A 16,183-nucleotide genomic window follows, 5' to 3' on the forward strand; every position below is an offset into this window, starting at 1 on the left:
GAGAACCGTAGGAGTTCCAGTTTTGTGCCCAAAGGACATTGCAAGCTTCCACTAGTCTGCATTTTAATTTAAAATGGTCTTAGGGGAAATTCAATCCAGTTTCCCCTTTCCTTACTATGAACTTTAAAAGGATTCTTTTCTTCTGCCAAAACCTTACTTCATCCTAGGGGGTCTCCCACCCCCCCGCGCCAAATGCAAGTCCATGGCGGGAGAAAGTCCCCCATTGTCCTCCCGCTCCATGCAGGGAGTGGGGCCTCTGAGGTATCAAAGCCAGAAAAGGCCAATTTGATTTTGGAGACATAACCAAGAGGTCTGTACAGATCAAAATACTCAAATTCAATCCTAGTCAGTTGTTTCCAGTATTCAAAAGCTCATCTAGTACTGCATTCTGCCAGCCTAAAACTCCCTTGTTCTTTCATTGGGAAGATGGTTCTTAGAGTATAGTAAGAGTTCATGTTCACTGAGCATTTACCATGGGCCAGATTCTTTGCCCAGCACTACAACGTGCGTTGTCCTATTTGAGTCTCACCACAACACTCGGAGGTAGATATTATTATTATTCCAATATTACAGATAAGAAAACTGCAGTTAAAGACATGTTTAAATGACCCAAGATAAAAACATGACTGCCTGACACCCTCCCTCTTCACCTCTACTCCTTCCTGCCCTTCCATCTGGATCCCAGACTGGTGAGAGACAGAGGGCTGAGGGCCCACGTTTCTGCCTCACCTGTATTTCGCTGTGGGTAGAAACCTGGGCCACGCAGAAGCTGGCTGTGCTGCTGATGGAGGACTCAGGGAGCTTCAGAAGCAAAGCTCCTAGGCTTGGGTGGCCATCACACATCAGCTCGGCCCACTAAGGCTCCACTGCTCCCATCCTGTATGGAGGATTCAACAGTTCCGGCATGTTCCATCAGAGTGCTCCAAAGCATCAACAACACCTTCTTTGCTGTCAGGTGACACCATCAACTCCACGGAGTTTGCTAGGAGCTAGCCAAGAATAGCAAGGCAGCCACGAAGGTGAAAGCCCACCACGGATTCAGGAAGACATTGTAGTGACGCTCTTATCCGATAGCTGTTCCTTCTTACCTGGGCACTTCCCGCACTGCTGGGATTGTTGGCTTATTTTTTAGAGGGTACTAGGAGTATCACAAGGAGGGGAAGGATCTGAGAAGAAAGGATTTTCTCTAAGAACTATCTCCACTGCCATTTTATTATAGAAAGCATTGCTGGTAATGTCCACTGCAAGGAGTCAGGAGAGCAGTTACCCCTGGGAGGGGCAGTGACTGGGCAGGGGTACAGGGATACTCCTGGGTGCAGGTGACACTCTGTCTCCTGATCTGGGTGCTAGGTACACAGTTGTGTTCAATCTGAAAATTCATCAGCCAGTGTACTTATGATATCTACACTTTTCTACATGAATATTATGCTCCAATAAAAAGTAAAAGAGATATTGATAATGAAGATGGCCAGTTAATAAATTCACCCTCTTTTAACCTTTCTGGAGCACAAAATCTGGCGAGAAGTGAAAATGAAGACTTATTTGTGATACAGGCTCGGGTCTCTGCCGCTCTTGCTAAGAACCTCAGCAATACCCACTGTCCTGGGTTCCTGTTGGTGACTTCCCGTGAGTAGATCTCTCTCTTCGTGACTCTGGATATTCCTAATGGAGAGAGGGGAAAGGAGGAGGAGCAGAGGTCAATTAACTCGGACTCCTGCCTCCCTCAGAGACCAGAGCTGTGGTTCCTGCTCATTTTCCACACTTGGGTTCCAATTTGAGTGACTGTTAGCATGAAGACCCCGTCACAGCTTTGTGCCTGGGCTGATGAAGAAGGCTGGATGGCTGTCTGTACTCAGCAGAGGCATTCCCAAGAAGCAGTTCATACCCCATGCATATACTGTCTTAAGCTCAGGGACATCCTGAATGGAAGCTAGGGAAAGCCCAAGAATAGGATCTATCAGCCAGTGTATTTTGTTGTAGTCATAAACAAGTAGTCTTTAAATTCCAAAGAGAAACAGTGCTTTTGATTTCCTGAAATCTAAGCTCCATCAATTTCATCACAAATTTCATTTAAACAAGATGCTCTGTGCTACATAGACAAGGGTTGACTCTCCGTGAGACGTAGGAAAAGTCAGCCAGCACACTTCCCCATCCAAGAAAATGAGTGCTGGAGAGGACAGAAGTGGTGGGGCAAATGAAACAAGTCTGGTCAGGTATTGATCACTGTTGAAGCTGGGTGATAAGTATTAATTCAAACACGCAGAGGACTCCTGAACTTGCAGCTGAAACCTCTCTGGCCATCAACACAGGGAGGTATTGGACGTTGTACTCGGTCACCGGGCCTTCACCTGAACCTCAGCATCGCGGCCTAAATTTCTCATCTGAGCCAAGAACTGTCTCCTCTCCAGTTTCCTCCATTTATTCCAATCTCTTGGGACTAAAATCTCAAACTGAGGTCTCCTTCCTCCTCTTCTGGAAAGGATCTCACTAGTGACCACCTCTTGTTTTTACTTCACAATAAGGATTCTAGTTCTACTGCCAACGAACTAAATCAGACCCTTTAAGCTTCCCTAGTATTATTGAAAAAGGCCCCTTAACTGTTTCCTTGACTCTAGTACCTGTTACCTCCATTCTGCCCCCACCTCTATTTCAAATTAGTCGTCCCCAAGATAGTTTGACCACGCCAGTCTGCCACTCAGAAACTTTCCCTGACTCCCCATTACTTACTGATTACCTCTAAAACCTTCCGCTTGGCCTCCACCACTGAACCCAATATATTTTTACAACTTCATCTCCCCTCCACTCCTCTACACAAAACATCAGCTCCAGACAAATTTATTTATTCACTCTTGTTCAAATATAGTTTGCATCTTCCACTCATCTTGCTTTTTTATAGGCTGCTTTCCCCACGAAGACTGACTTCCAAAACCAATCCTAACTCCCAAGGCCAAGGTCAGTTCCCCCTTCCTTAGTAATGAGGTTCTTCAGCCTCCAGTTTGAACGAATCACTCCTTCCTAAAAACCTCCCATAATTATTCTTCATATAATCCAACTGGCAGTTAACCACTTACCGCCTACTGATCTTGCGACAATCATTGCTTTCTATTGTTAGTGCTTTATTATTACTTAAGTTTTCATATTTGTATCTTCAGTTTGGTTGTTTACCTCTTCTGTAGAAAGGGACAAGTTTATTCCCTTTGTATCTCACAAAACATTTAAGAGTAACTTGCACATGGTAGAAGCTCAGTAAATGTTTGTTGATTGAATGTGTTAAAGAGATGAGTTAAGAAGTGGTTACCTCTAACATTTAAGACCATTTAAGTTCATCACTTTATATTCTTTTAGTTAACATGCCTTCATGGTTGGTCCCAGGGCTTTGAGAAAGCATATGTCTCTAAAATGTTTGTGCATCCTGTCATGATTTTGTACCTTATATCCTTCATCCTGGCTTCTCTTTCATATATGGCAAATTTGGCCTTTTACTCTACCATTAATTAACTGAGTGTGATTTTTAAACATTGAGAATAGAGAGCTAGATTAATTCTGCTACATCGTGTAAAATAAAAATTTTCTTCACCCCATCCCACATAGATCTCACTCAACAAAATTGTAAAAAAACAAAAGTGAACTTAGTTACCAATTGTTATTCTCATCTAGTATTATTTAAAATGCTTTGAAAAGAAATTAGTGTAAAACGCGCATTGACCTATTTGAAAGATGCTAGATGTCTGCAAGCTGTGAAGTATAGTCAGCTAGTTACTGTCTTCTCATAGCTTCAGGGGTTTCCAGACAAGTGACTGGCGGTCAACTGCTGACCAGCCATCTCGGCCTCCAGCTTACACCCAGCCCACTTTATCCAAACCCACTGAAGGAGATTGTTCATTTGGTCCAACTCACCAAATATCAATCTAAGACAGGTTGGAAAATAAGTACCTTCTCATATGCTGGTAACTGTCCGTTTGCAGTGGCTGCCTGGAGCGCAGTGATGGGAAGAATTCTAACGCCATGTCCAGGCTCAACAGGAAGGGCCCATCGATGACGTCTTGATGTCTGCCATGGACACAAGATGTGTTGGCCCCTGAGCCATGAAATTGCTACCTCTGGCCTAAGCAACACTTAAGACATCAAGTTCCTCAATGGCAAAGACTCTGCTCTATTCACCCTTGTGCCTCCCTACCTCTCCTCTCCCTTCACCCAGACTTAGTTCAGTGTCTGCCATGAAATCGGCCCCATCAGAGAAGGTGTAGTTGCTTACATGTATCTGTGCCTATAATGGACATGTGTGCCCTTTGTCACACTCAGTTTCCACTTCCCCTTCATGTGGAAACAGTCCCCATTTTCATCTGGAAATTCATGCATCTCCGGTTTTCAGTCAGTGTGGTTCTAGGGGAGAGGATTCTATTCCCAGGCTCGTTGTGACGCGTGATCCAGGCCACCAAAAGAGATCACTGCATTCCTCACTAATTGCCTTAGGAAAGGCATGTGACTCTATTAGGGCCAATGAGATACCTTGAGATTTCTGCTGAGGTATCTGACAGGGAGACAGTCCCTCTTCTTGCTTGCCAGATTTGAAGCTAACTCCAAGCTATCACATGAAATTGAGAGTTTTATGCTAACAGAAAGAAAGACTAAGTCAAAATGCTATGATGACAACAATAGTTATGATCACATCAACTGAGTCCCAAAGCCCATCGCTCCTGAAGCCCTGACTACCTCTCACTGATAAATTCCCTTTCCTGCTTAAGCCTTTTCGAGTTTTCAGTTACTTGTAACTGACACAGCACCCCTGAGATAAACCTTTACAAGGGCCTTCTTTGACTCTTTAACAACTACAAAAATGGTAAGAATATCCAGTGGAAAGTCTGAGAAGGGACTGCTTGGGTGTTATTTATGCTGACGTTAGGAAAAATCATACTCTGCCAATAGAAAACACAGCAGTTCGAAAGCAAAAGGTGTGGGAGTTGACCACTAGCTGGGTGCATCTTTTGTTCTATGCTGTTGCTTTCTTGTGTGAGTGCTGATGATTGAGAATGGACTGTTTACGTTGTAAGTGCTTTAACAGCAGTTTGATCAGCCCAGGAAGGGGAGGTTGGTGGCTGATCACTGTCCAAGCAGTGTTGGGAGCAAATCTCCAAAGCCAGAAGAGAGGCCCTCTCTAGAAGCAGTAGGACTGGTCCAGGCAGCTGTGGGGAAAGCTGCCAGCCACAGGCAGTCCCAAGGTTTGGAGCAGAGTCCTCCAACCTCACACACGTTGAACGCTTCTCACGAGGGATAAGGAGGTAGGGGGAGGGACCGTAGTCTACTATCCCAAGAAAACTGTACTCAGGAAGAAGATTCCTCAAAAAGTGTCTACCCTAGCTGGGTTTAGGCAGCATCCTTGCATCACTTTGAGTACTGGATCATGTCAGAACATTGCCCAGAGGGCTGTGCCCACTGCTTAGTGAGTACCTTTGACATTACTGACCTAGAGTAACTTGGAAGAAACAGTAGAGTCTTAGCCACGATCCGAGTCTCTTCATTTTATGCTGCTGTTTTTCACAACTAAAAATAGTAGCTTCCTGCTTCCCTAAGATAGGGCTCAGAGGGCGCCTTGGACATCAACGCTGAAATGCTTATTTCCGCTCCAGGAAAATGCGTCTGTTGTATCTCAACAAAATTGCTGTCTGAGGCGAAACTATCTTTTGCTGCAACGCTCCCACAAAAGCCTGCAGGAAATGGTCACACAAACACCCACAAAGGGAAAAGTCAGATAAGATTTCTTCTCTTTTTTTCCCTCCCTTTTAGCTCTAAGCTATGAATGTGCTTAAAAGTCCAAGTGATGAGTGAAGTAAGTCAGAAAGAGAAAAACGGTGGGAGGGAGGGAGACACAAGAGGGAGGAGATATGGGGACATATGTATATGTATAACTGATTCATTTTGTTATAAAGCAGAAACTGACACACCATTGTAAAGCAATTATACTCCAATAAAGATTTTTTTTTTAAAAGTCCAAGTGTTGAGGCCCATTCTATCTGGTTCTTGTTCCTCAGGACATGTTCAAAGATATCAAAAGTCAGCCTCTGAGGCTGACGGGAAAATGGTCCTTTTTACTTAGCTGCCAAAAGAGTTTAAATCAGGGGCCTTGCGGAAATTCAACGGTGAGAGCTAAGAGGGAAGTTTAAGATTGTTCCCTGACGTTGGAAGATATGGCTTTTTTTTTTTTTTTTCTGCAGGCAAATCAAATTCACACAGCTGTGCCTTTAGAACAATTAGACACACCTAGAAGATCAGACCGGGATGCCAAGAAAATGTCCCCAGGAGAGAGAAACAGTAAACATTCTGACATCATATGAACTGATTGGCTTTTTATATTCTGAGGTCTTTCCAGCGAGATTTTACTCAGATAAAAACGCGAGCATCTGAACCATATGCCTCCGTGTTTTTTCTGTGCCGCTGGCCTGAGCAGCTGGCAAAACATGATCTAAGACTGATAAACCGTCTTGACAAAAGCACTTCAGAGGGCCAGGGTCTGAAAGATGTCTGAATTTTAAAAAGGTACTTAATTGCTCAAAGGATGAAACAATTCTTCTGAAATCTAACCTAGTACCTTAACAGAACCCAGAACAACACTGAGAGAATCTCAGAAAGAAAACCTGCTTGCTTTCCTGACACAGAGGAAAAGTATGGCCACTAAGGATAGGGTGACATGGGAGAATGCACTGACCGCGACTTTTCAGGCTCTGATGAATCCTTCAAGAGCTGGAAGAAAAATGTGACTTTAGCAACTGAGCAAGAGACAAAAGAGCAAAAATCTATTACTGGGGAACTATTGGAGATGAGGTTAGTGGTCTCTGGGTAAACTTTGATGTCTGTCAGCTCAGTTCTCCCAACAGCTGTTGCGAAGGTCTGTCAGGACGACTACAGGGGACTGTGCCCAAAGGCTGGGGATGGATGGCCCATCTGCACACTCGGTAGCTCTGACCCTCCAGAGACAATGTAAACTCCACAACTGGGCCTGCTCTGCTCCTTTGGCACCCGCAGTATGAATTTCATATCAGCAGTTGACAGCTGTCTAATAAGACTTTATCAAACATACAAAATCCTACATTACTGGGCAGTGAAACCAAGTAAGGACTTCAGTGGCCCTATGCCATCTGAACCACTCAGGGCTGAGGACTTGTGTGCCCACCACCGTGTTTTATCTGGCCACAGTGCTTCCACATCGGGGGGTCTCAACAATTTTAGGTTCTCTAATGATCACGTCTCATCCCTATGTTTTACCTAAAGGACTGGAAACTGGAAGATGAGTGGACATCTCCATACCTAATGCGCAAAAGTATGTTGGAGTAGGATACTCACTTCTTTTTTTTTTTTTTTTTTTTTTTTCGGTACGCGGGCCTCTCACTGTTGTGGCCTCTCCCGTTGCAGAGCACAGGCTCCGGACGCACAGGCTCAGCGGCCACGGCTCACGGGCCCAGCCGCTCCGCGGCATGTGGGATCTTCCCGGACCGGGGCACGAACCCGCGTCCCCCGCATCGGCAGGCGGACTCTCAACCACTGCGCCACCAGGGAAGCCCAATCCTCACTTCTTGATCCCCATTGCCAACGGCATTTGTGATAAGAACAGATGAAACAAATCAAATAAAGAACGACAGCATCAGGATAGCTATTCTATGTCCCAAATGAACAATTAACATATTACTGCTGTCTGCAAAAATATGATCTAGACAACTAACAATATAAAAAAATCCCAAGCTCATTCAGTATGCACATGTCAATTTCTTGTGATGTCTCCAGGAACTGAGTAGAAAATATTATGCAGAAATGGGGGTAATGGGGGTAACAGAAGGTAATGGCTTTACAGAACAGCAGTGAGCCTGGCCTCCCATTACCCTCCCCTCCATCCCCCCCTTCTCGGCCTCTTCCCTCCTCTGAGACAGCAATGCACAGCCAAGGGAGTGGCCGAGATTACCGCATGGAAGATGAATCATGCTGTGGTCCACAGCTCCACCCGCACTCAGGAGGGAGCCGCTCTCAGATCGTAATGGCCTCGTTACTGATGCTATGGAGGCGGTGGCAGGCCTTCTCTAAAAGACAAACTGGTACTATGCACACTTCACAGGGTAAATTAAATTCCTTTGAGCTTATTTACCAATGTGAAGATGGCTGGACTCTCGCTAAGCAGAAGTTTTAGAGTGAGATTATGCTGTCTCATTGGTAAAGCACAAGAGAGGCGACCAGGCCCGGCGGGGGGGGGTCTGTGTAGATCATGCTCTTTCTCCTGCCTTCAGAATATGCCAGAATTCAACCTTCTGCTTGGCTGCAGTTTTGAGTTTGGGATTTTTACATGTTTGTTTCAGGAGAGAGTAGTGTTATCACCTTTGAAGCTACTTACTATGGTCTTGGAGCTTCTGGCTTACCTATTGTTTATTGATCACCTATTCAATACTATATATATGCCAGACTCTGTGCTTAGTCGATACATATGCATTATCTCATTTAAAGACAATCGTCATCTCTCAAGGTAGATAGATCTCCCCATTAAACAAACTAATACTCCAAGCAATTAAGTTTCTTCCCAAGGTCAAATGAAATAGTAAATGACTGAAAAATTAGAAGCTTGATGTGCATCCTTTCACTATCCAAGAGCCACCTCCCCAGGACTAGCGCTTTGCCCAGGGGGCAAGAACCAGCAAGAAGCTGCCTCTGTGCACAGGGTCCATGGCAGAACAAGTCTGTCTGCAGGATTCCCATGTCTACAGAAGGTGAAGCTGCCAGCATTTGCCCAGCTTGTCAATGGAGCACCTGCTAAACCTTCCCGTCACTGAGAACCGAGGGACAGCAGGGGCATTCTTCCTTTGCATGTGAAAATCTACAATGGAACCTCAATGTATAATTGGCTAGTAGGGGTGGCCAAAAGAAGTATCTAGAGCTTTCTAAAACAAGAAACATTCAAGTGGTACGTGAACCACCCAGAGTTACCAGCTCCCTGGTTCCCAGTACCGACCTTCTTACTTGGCCTCTTGGCAATTTTACTACGTGTTAGAAAGTTCTTGGTACAGTACAGGTGCATTCAGACAGAATATAATCATAAATTAACACACATTTTTGGAATATAAGTTCACACACTTGTGAGTTTATATGCTCTGGATAGTGCAGAAAACTAAAATTATGTGATTCAAGAGAACCATATTGAAGAATACTGGTTCTCAACGTAAAGGCAGGCTGACGTCATCACCATCTCCCTGCCATCTGTATTTCTTTCATTACATCAAATTAACACTGACCACAGTGGTGAGAATAATATGATTACATAACTATGCATCTAAAATTTTATCAGATTGGGATCTGTTCAGCTTTTCTCCAAATCCCTGTCTCTCAATTTTGCTGGGCATGTGGTCCACAAGAAATCCTGCTCTTTCAAGAACAGGTATACAGACAGTCAAGATCAAGGGTCACCAAGTCACAAGGGGCACTTCTCAAACTTTCTCACCAAAATCTCCCAAGGACAGGTTGAGTCAGCACATCACCCAAAGGGTCAGCCCAAAGGCCTTCAGAAAGAGAATAGATTCCTCAAAGTCTAATGTTTCACCTTAAAGCTTGTGGAAATCCCCGACTTTGCCCGTAATAAGTCCACATATGTTAACATAGAAATGATATTCTATTTCTTATGTGCTTAGAACTGAAGCTTCAGGAAGATGTGTCATATGCATCCAGTATTCCAGGTGTCACCTTGCATTCTCAGGGTACAAACACGGAATCCAATGTCCTTGGTTCTTAAAAATCAGGGCAAAGTGGAGGAGTGAGGAGAAATGTAAAAAGGGAAGCTGTCTGGCCAACTGAAGGGTAGAGTTAAATTTGTAATAAACCAAGAACAAGAACAAACCCCAGCCAGCCCTATTTCAAACAAGACTGTGCAAATGCGCGTGAGCTTTGCATCCCAGCTGTGCTGGCAACACAGCCACAGCCTCACAGAAAGGAGCAATTGTCATAGGGCTGCTCAAGGGCTGATTTCCTAGGCAGGGCTCCTGGTCTGCAACCAGAAAGCTGAGTCACTGGAATGCTTCTGCACTGACCCAGCCTGGAAATCCCCAGAGAACATTCCAGTCCTCCTCTCCTTCCCAGGACTGAGCTGGGGAGGTGAGTATCCCCGTGGTTCTCTGGTGCTGCGTCTCAGCTGCCCCCGCTCAGCAGAACAGGTCCTTCCCCGACTGGGGGCGCCGGATGGAGTGGGCATCAGGGTATGGAAGACACAGCCTCCGCGTAGTGACGCCCTGTTACAGCACCGCAGGCTATTGTCAACAGGCCTTACCTGGCTACCTGTGTATGTTTGTGAGGACTGTTGCCATGGCACCTGGCCTCTGCTCTGTGCATAGTGAGTGAAGTAGTGCTGGCCAAGCAGGGCTCCTCAAGGGATCGAAACTCATGTAGGACATGCAGAGTGGTGGGACCTCAAAGAATCCTGGAAGGGAGCCTAACTGACCCTGGGGGCGGGGGGGAGAGGAAGTACAGGGAGGAGCAGGGAAGGTTCTAGAGGTTCTGAGAGATTATGTCACAGACTCGCTAAAGCCCCCTCAGAAAGAGCCATAAAACTACTTCTCCTGCCAGAACTTCTTGGGCTACCATGGCTGACTTTGGCTCTCAGATTGGGCCAATTCTATACAAAGATAAAATAGATGTATGTATAAATATAAATTTTTATATATTATTAAATATGCACATTATTAAATATATAAATTATTGTGTATATAGAGAGAGAGCTATATAGATACAGCAAAGCAGCAATATTTCCTCTCGTTTCCTAGAGAGAAAAAAAAACCAAAACAGCAAATTTGACAAAAATAAAGCTAAAATAATTTCTACCGTTTTCAAGTAAAGGAAAGCATAATGGGAGCTAAACTTCTGTTTCCTCGGGAGCACTGGGGCATAACGGAGTAGGGAAGGTTGCAATATCTTCTGGTGTGAGGGTAAAATCAAAGAGGAAGGGAAAGGAAAAGAAAAGGGTGAAAGAGAGAACACAGAAAAAGGAGGATAACTCCATAGGGGGCAGAAGAGGCCATTTCAGAGTCAGGCAGTCAACATGTTAAGGCCTTTAAGAGCAAATAAACCTTAAGACTTCACCCCAACAGAACCCAAAGAGGTTAAAAGTGTGAGTTAAGTATAGGTCACAGCGTTGGATTTTGGACTTGCCCCATGTGTGCTGAACAGAGGAAATGGAACTCAGGGCCCAGGAGGGCAATGATAATACTATTTACATGGCACATCCTATATGCAGACACTCTTCCAAGTGCTCCCCATATTTTAGTGCTCACAGCAAACCTGGAGTAGGGGAGAGGGCAGTATCACTCTCCTTATTTCATAGATGTGAAACCTGTGGCCCAGAGGAGTCACATGACTTGTGTAAGGTCACACAGCGAGTAAGAGGGAAGGCCACTCAGGATTTGAACAAAGGTGGTCTGACCCAAACCCCACCCTCTTAAGCACTGCCCTGTACCACTTCTCCAGGGTAGTGGTTCTTGAGTGTGTGTTCACCATTACTCTCAGGAATGGTTTCCCACAGGCAAGATTACAAGTTTAAAAAAAGAAAAACTGGGTAGAGAGAAATTTCAAGCAGGTTTTGGAAAGCAATCTGATCAAGAGCTGTGTGTGGGAGGGCTGGTAAGGCGGCCTCCGCCAGGAAGAAGGCCATCTGCGCGGCTGGAAGGCTGGCGGTGCTCCCCACGCAGGAGAAGGAGCCTGGCCAGCACAGAACCTCTGCCTTCCCTTTGGTTTTCAGCTGGTTCTGAGCACTGGGTAAGTAGAGGAGGGGTTTCCCAGGGCTGTCATCACCTCACAGCCCCAAATCTTGCTTTAAAACGCTCAGCCTTGAGTTTCCAGGTGTCCTCGGGTCTTTTTTCAAAACTCAAACTGGAGCTGAACACAAACAAACAAACAAACAAACAAAAACGCTCATCGTAATTATCTGAGGCATTGTTGACTATACATAAAGTACCCAGGTAGAGCAATATTGGGAATCGTTCAGACAGAGAATGCACTGGAATATTCTTGGCCTTTCTGATATCATTCTACCTGTATACCTTGTCTTCTTGCCCTTGGCCTTGAGGAGAAATTGCTGGGAGAAAGTGTCACCAGCAGCCCCGGCCAAAGGCCTGTCTTTCTGCTATTCCACTGTAGTCTAGGAGTCCAGCATTTGGTATCCTCAGCTTGCCATGGTCTTTGGGGGGCCTGAAGATCCACTGTGTACTCGAAATACTATTTAAGTGGTCTACAGCAGCTCTTCAGGTATAAGTTCTTTGCTGAAAAAACCCCACAAATTTTACTTAAAATGAACCAAACCTGTTTGAGTAAATGAAACCTCAGAAAAAATGAAAATCTTTTCATTGTTATAACTTTTCCTCTCTAGATGCTACTGCCTGACCACCTTAGACAGGTAGGAATCACTCTCAAAAATATAATCATTAAACATCTACATAAGAGAGGAAAGATAAATGCTCTGGCTTGGTTTCCAAACCTTGGGCAGCAGAGTTTCTGTAGATAAAGAGGGACATTGTTTCTAACAAGTGTCACTGACTGAACCACTTGGGACGAGACCGTATAAAATCATGTTCTGTGATGAGCTTTCCGTTGTCCTCTTCCTTCTCTCTTTCCTTTTTGCAGCACCCATCCAGGGGAGAGTGTGTTATTTTCATTGGGGATGTAAGATGAATCCATTTTGCATTGAAAACTCAATTCAAACTGGCTGCTATAACGCAATGACTTACGAGGAGTGTCACAAATAAGTTGATACTCATAAGGGAATACCAAAGCGTGGGAATGAGTTCCTTTACAAATTAGAGCTGACTCAACGGTCTCACCACTCTGGAGTCACTCATAAGCCCGTGTAGTCCTATGTGCTTTCTTAAATTGGCAGAGACAGAGATAGAATTACAGTTAGTGAAAGAAATTGCACATCCTCAGTATACAACCATGGCCCACCTCCTACCCATTAGGATGGCTACTATTAAAAACAAACAAAAAATAAAAATAAAAAAATAAGCGTTGGCAAGGATGTGGAGAAATTGGAAACCTTGTGCACTGTGTGGGGCATGTAAATGCTGCAGCTGCTATGGAAAATAGTACGGCAATTACTCAGAGGTGAATGTAGAATTATGTATGATGCAACAATTCCACTTCTGTATAGATAGCCAAAAGAACTGAAAGCAGGGGCTCGAAGAGATATTTGCGCCCTACGTTCATAGCAGCATTATTTACCATAGCCAAAGGATGGAAGTTACCCCAAGTGTCCATTGATGGATGGATGAATGGATAAACAAGATGTGGTGTATACATCCAACAGAATGTTGTATTCAGCCTTAAAAAGGAAGGACATTCTGACACCTGCTACAACATGGATGAACCTTGAGGACATTATGCTAAGTGAAATAAACCAGTCACAAAACAAATACTGTATGAGGATAGTCAAACTCGGAGAGACCAAGAGTAGAAGGGTGGTTGACAGGGGCTGGAAAGAGAGAGAGATGGGGAGCTGTTTAATGGGTATACAGTTTCAGTTTTGCAAGACGAAAAGAGTTCCAAAGATTAGTTGCACAACAATGTGAACGTACTTAACACTGCTGAACTGTACACTCAAAGATGGTTAAGATGGTAAATGGTATGTTATGTGCATTTTACCACAATTTAAAATTTTTTAAAATTTTTTTAAAGATTAAAAAAATACTACCATGGGACCATGGAGTATGTTGCCTGTGAAATATCACCCAGCACATATGAAGGTGGAAAACCACTTTGGAGTATTGGGAAGCTGCAGGGTACTGCTCAGACCATCACCTTCTTTTCTCCTCCTCCTTCATCTTCATCATCTTTTGTCATCTGCAAAATCTTGCTGATTGGCCCTTTCTTTTCTGCCTTTGCCTTTGCTGTGTCCATCCCCTCATACAATCTGCATCCTAACTCATCTGTACGACTTTAGTTTTCTCTTCCCTCCCATCCTTTCAGTGTCCGTCTTCCATTCAAGTATTTCTACAAGAACTCTTTGTCCATGTCACTAGCCTGCCCAATAAAACTAATAATTACCCCTTAATTACTGCATTGTATCTGACCTCAATACTCTTTAGCACTAAGCTACCACCGTTCCAGTAAACCTCGTTCTCTATTGCTTTCTTACACAAGCTTTCACCTCTAGCCCGATCAGACTCTCTATCATTTGCGCCTCTGTGCCTACTAAATCTCCCCATTTTGAAATATACTAGAGCAACCTGGAAGGTCCACGGCCTGTACTTTTCTGTCATCAATCTGAGCCCTGCACCCAGGGGAAGAGACATGAGCCACTCAGCTAGGGGGGAGCCTGCCATAGTTTGCATCTCTACATGGCCCCATGGTTCTCTGCTTGTCACTGCAGAGGCAAAAACTCTTTGTGTTTGACTGTGGCTTATGGGAGAAATGAAATAGTATCGTGGTATTGGTGAAACTGGGCTCTCAGAAAAATTAAGGCCCTATTAGACCTTCCTTCTCTTCTCCGCAATTTAATTCTCTCCTTCTTCAAGAAGTCTTCCTTGGTTACTCTGAGGCTTGGGGTTCTCTACCCTTTCTCTGCTCTGATGGCCGGAGAAGAAACTCTGACCTATAAACACTTAGCACAGGTTTATATACTATCTGGTATTATTCCTTAATTAATTCATTTGTATGAACCTTACCTCTCCAACCAGACTGTAGATATTTTGAAAGATTAGGAACCATATCTTCTATGTCTCTTGATCTCACAACATCACTAAGTGCAAAGCTGGACAGATTACAGAACCCTAATATCTCAAAAGAGTGTACCTGATGGCCATGGAAAATGACGCCCTATGCCAATCCTCCTAGAGAGACATGCGTCTCCCATGAGGCAGTGAGTTCTCCTTTACTGCCATATACTACCCTAGGATTTCTCTTTCCAATTTTGAGAAATTTCTGACATGGGCTAGGATAATCAATCATTCTGGAATTCTATATCAACACAGATTCATGGATGGGGAAATTCAAAAAAATTTACTTCCCTTTTTCATATCCTATTTTCCTCATCTCAAAGTGGGACTAATGGAGGTTCCCTAGCAGCCCGGGGATTAACTATCCTGTAAAATCCCATCAGCTTGCAAATATAAAATGTTGCATTGTTGCCCCATCACTGACAAACAAAGTGAAAGTTAATTTCCTGGTGGCTCTCATATTCCATGGAGTTGGTGGCAACACTGAAGTACCTCTCTGCCCAGGAAAGAACCTCTGAGAAACAGACAACAGATTGTCTAGCAGCCTAAGAGAAATTTAGTAAGCATTGTCCTGGAGTTCTGATAGAGCCATGACTAGTCAAAAACCTGTCGGGTAAGCCCACACCCTGGCAGGCCTATCCTCGATGGCTCCCAATTCCTTGGAGGCCTTCCTGAACATTCCGGGTTGGTTTCTATTGAAAACACAGACGGGAATGAGAAACAATTGAAAAACACTCCTTCCAGCCCTGGAACTATAGCCCTTTGTTTTGTGTATTCTTTATGCAAGAACATGGCAATTATTTTCTGAGCCAACTTGTTTGAGCAATAGTGTGGCAGAGTGAAACGCAGAGATATAATTAGAATATCAAGGCTAATGAAATTAATAGTTTCAAGGTAAGCCCATATATGACTGCGGCACCACGTAACTGCCTTCCCTCTTCTGCTCTCTCAGGGAAACTTGTCAGATGTATCAGAAAAAATTAGCTGTCTTTTCTAAGAGTTAAAAAGGGAACAGGCCTGGTGCACAGAACACCCTTCAAGATTTCGAAGTAAATACTACCCAAAGCAATCTACAGATTCAGTGCAATCCCTATCAAACTACCAATGGCATTTTTCACAGAACTAGGACAAAAAAATCCACAATTTGTATGGAAATACAAAAGACCCCAAATAACCAAAGTAATCTTGAAAAAGAAAAATGGAGCTGGAGGAACCAGGCTCCCTGACTTCAGACTATACTACAAAGTTACAGTAATCAAGACAGTATGGTACTGGCACAAAAACAGACATATAGATCAATGGAACAGGAGAGAAAGCCCAGAGATAAACCCACGCACATATGGTCACCTTATCTTTGATAAGGGAAGCAAGAGTATACAATGGAGAAAAGACAGCCTCTTCAGTAAGTGGTGCTAGGAAAACTGGACAGCTACATGTAAAAGAATGAAATTAGAACACTC

The sequence above is a fragment of the Physeter macrocephalus genome, chromosome 8 (genome assembly GCF_002837175.3).
Source record: "Physeter macrocephalus isolate SW-GA chromosome 8, ASM283717v5, whole genome shotgun sequence".
Classification (NCBI taxonomy): domain Eukaryota; kingdom Metazoa; phylum Chordata; class Mammalia; order Artiodactyla; family Physeteridae; genus Physeter; species Physeter macrocephalus.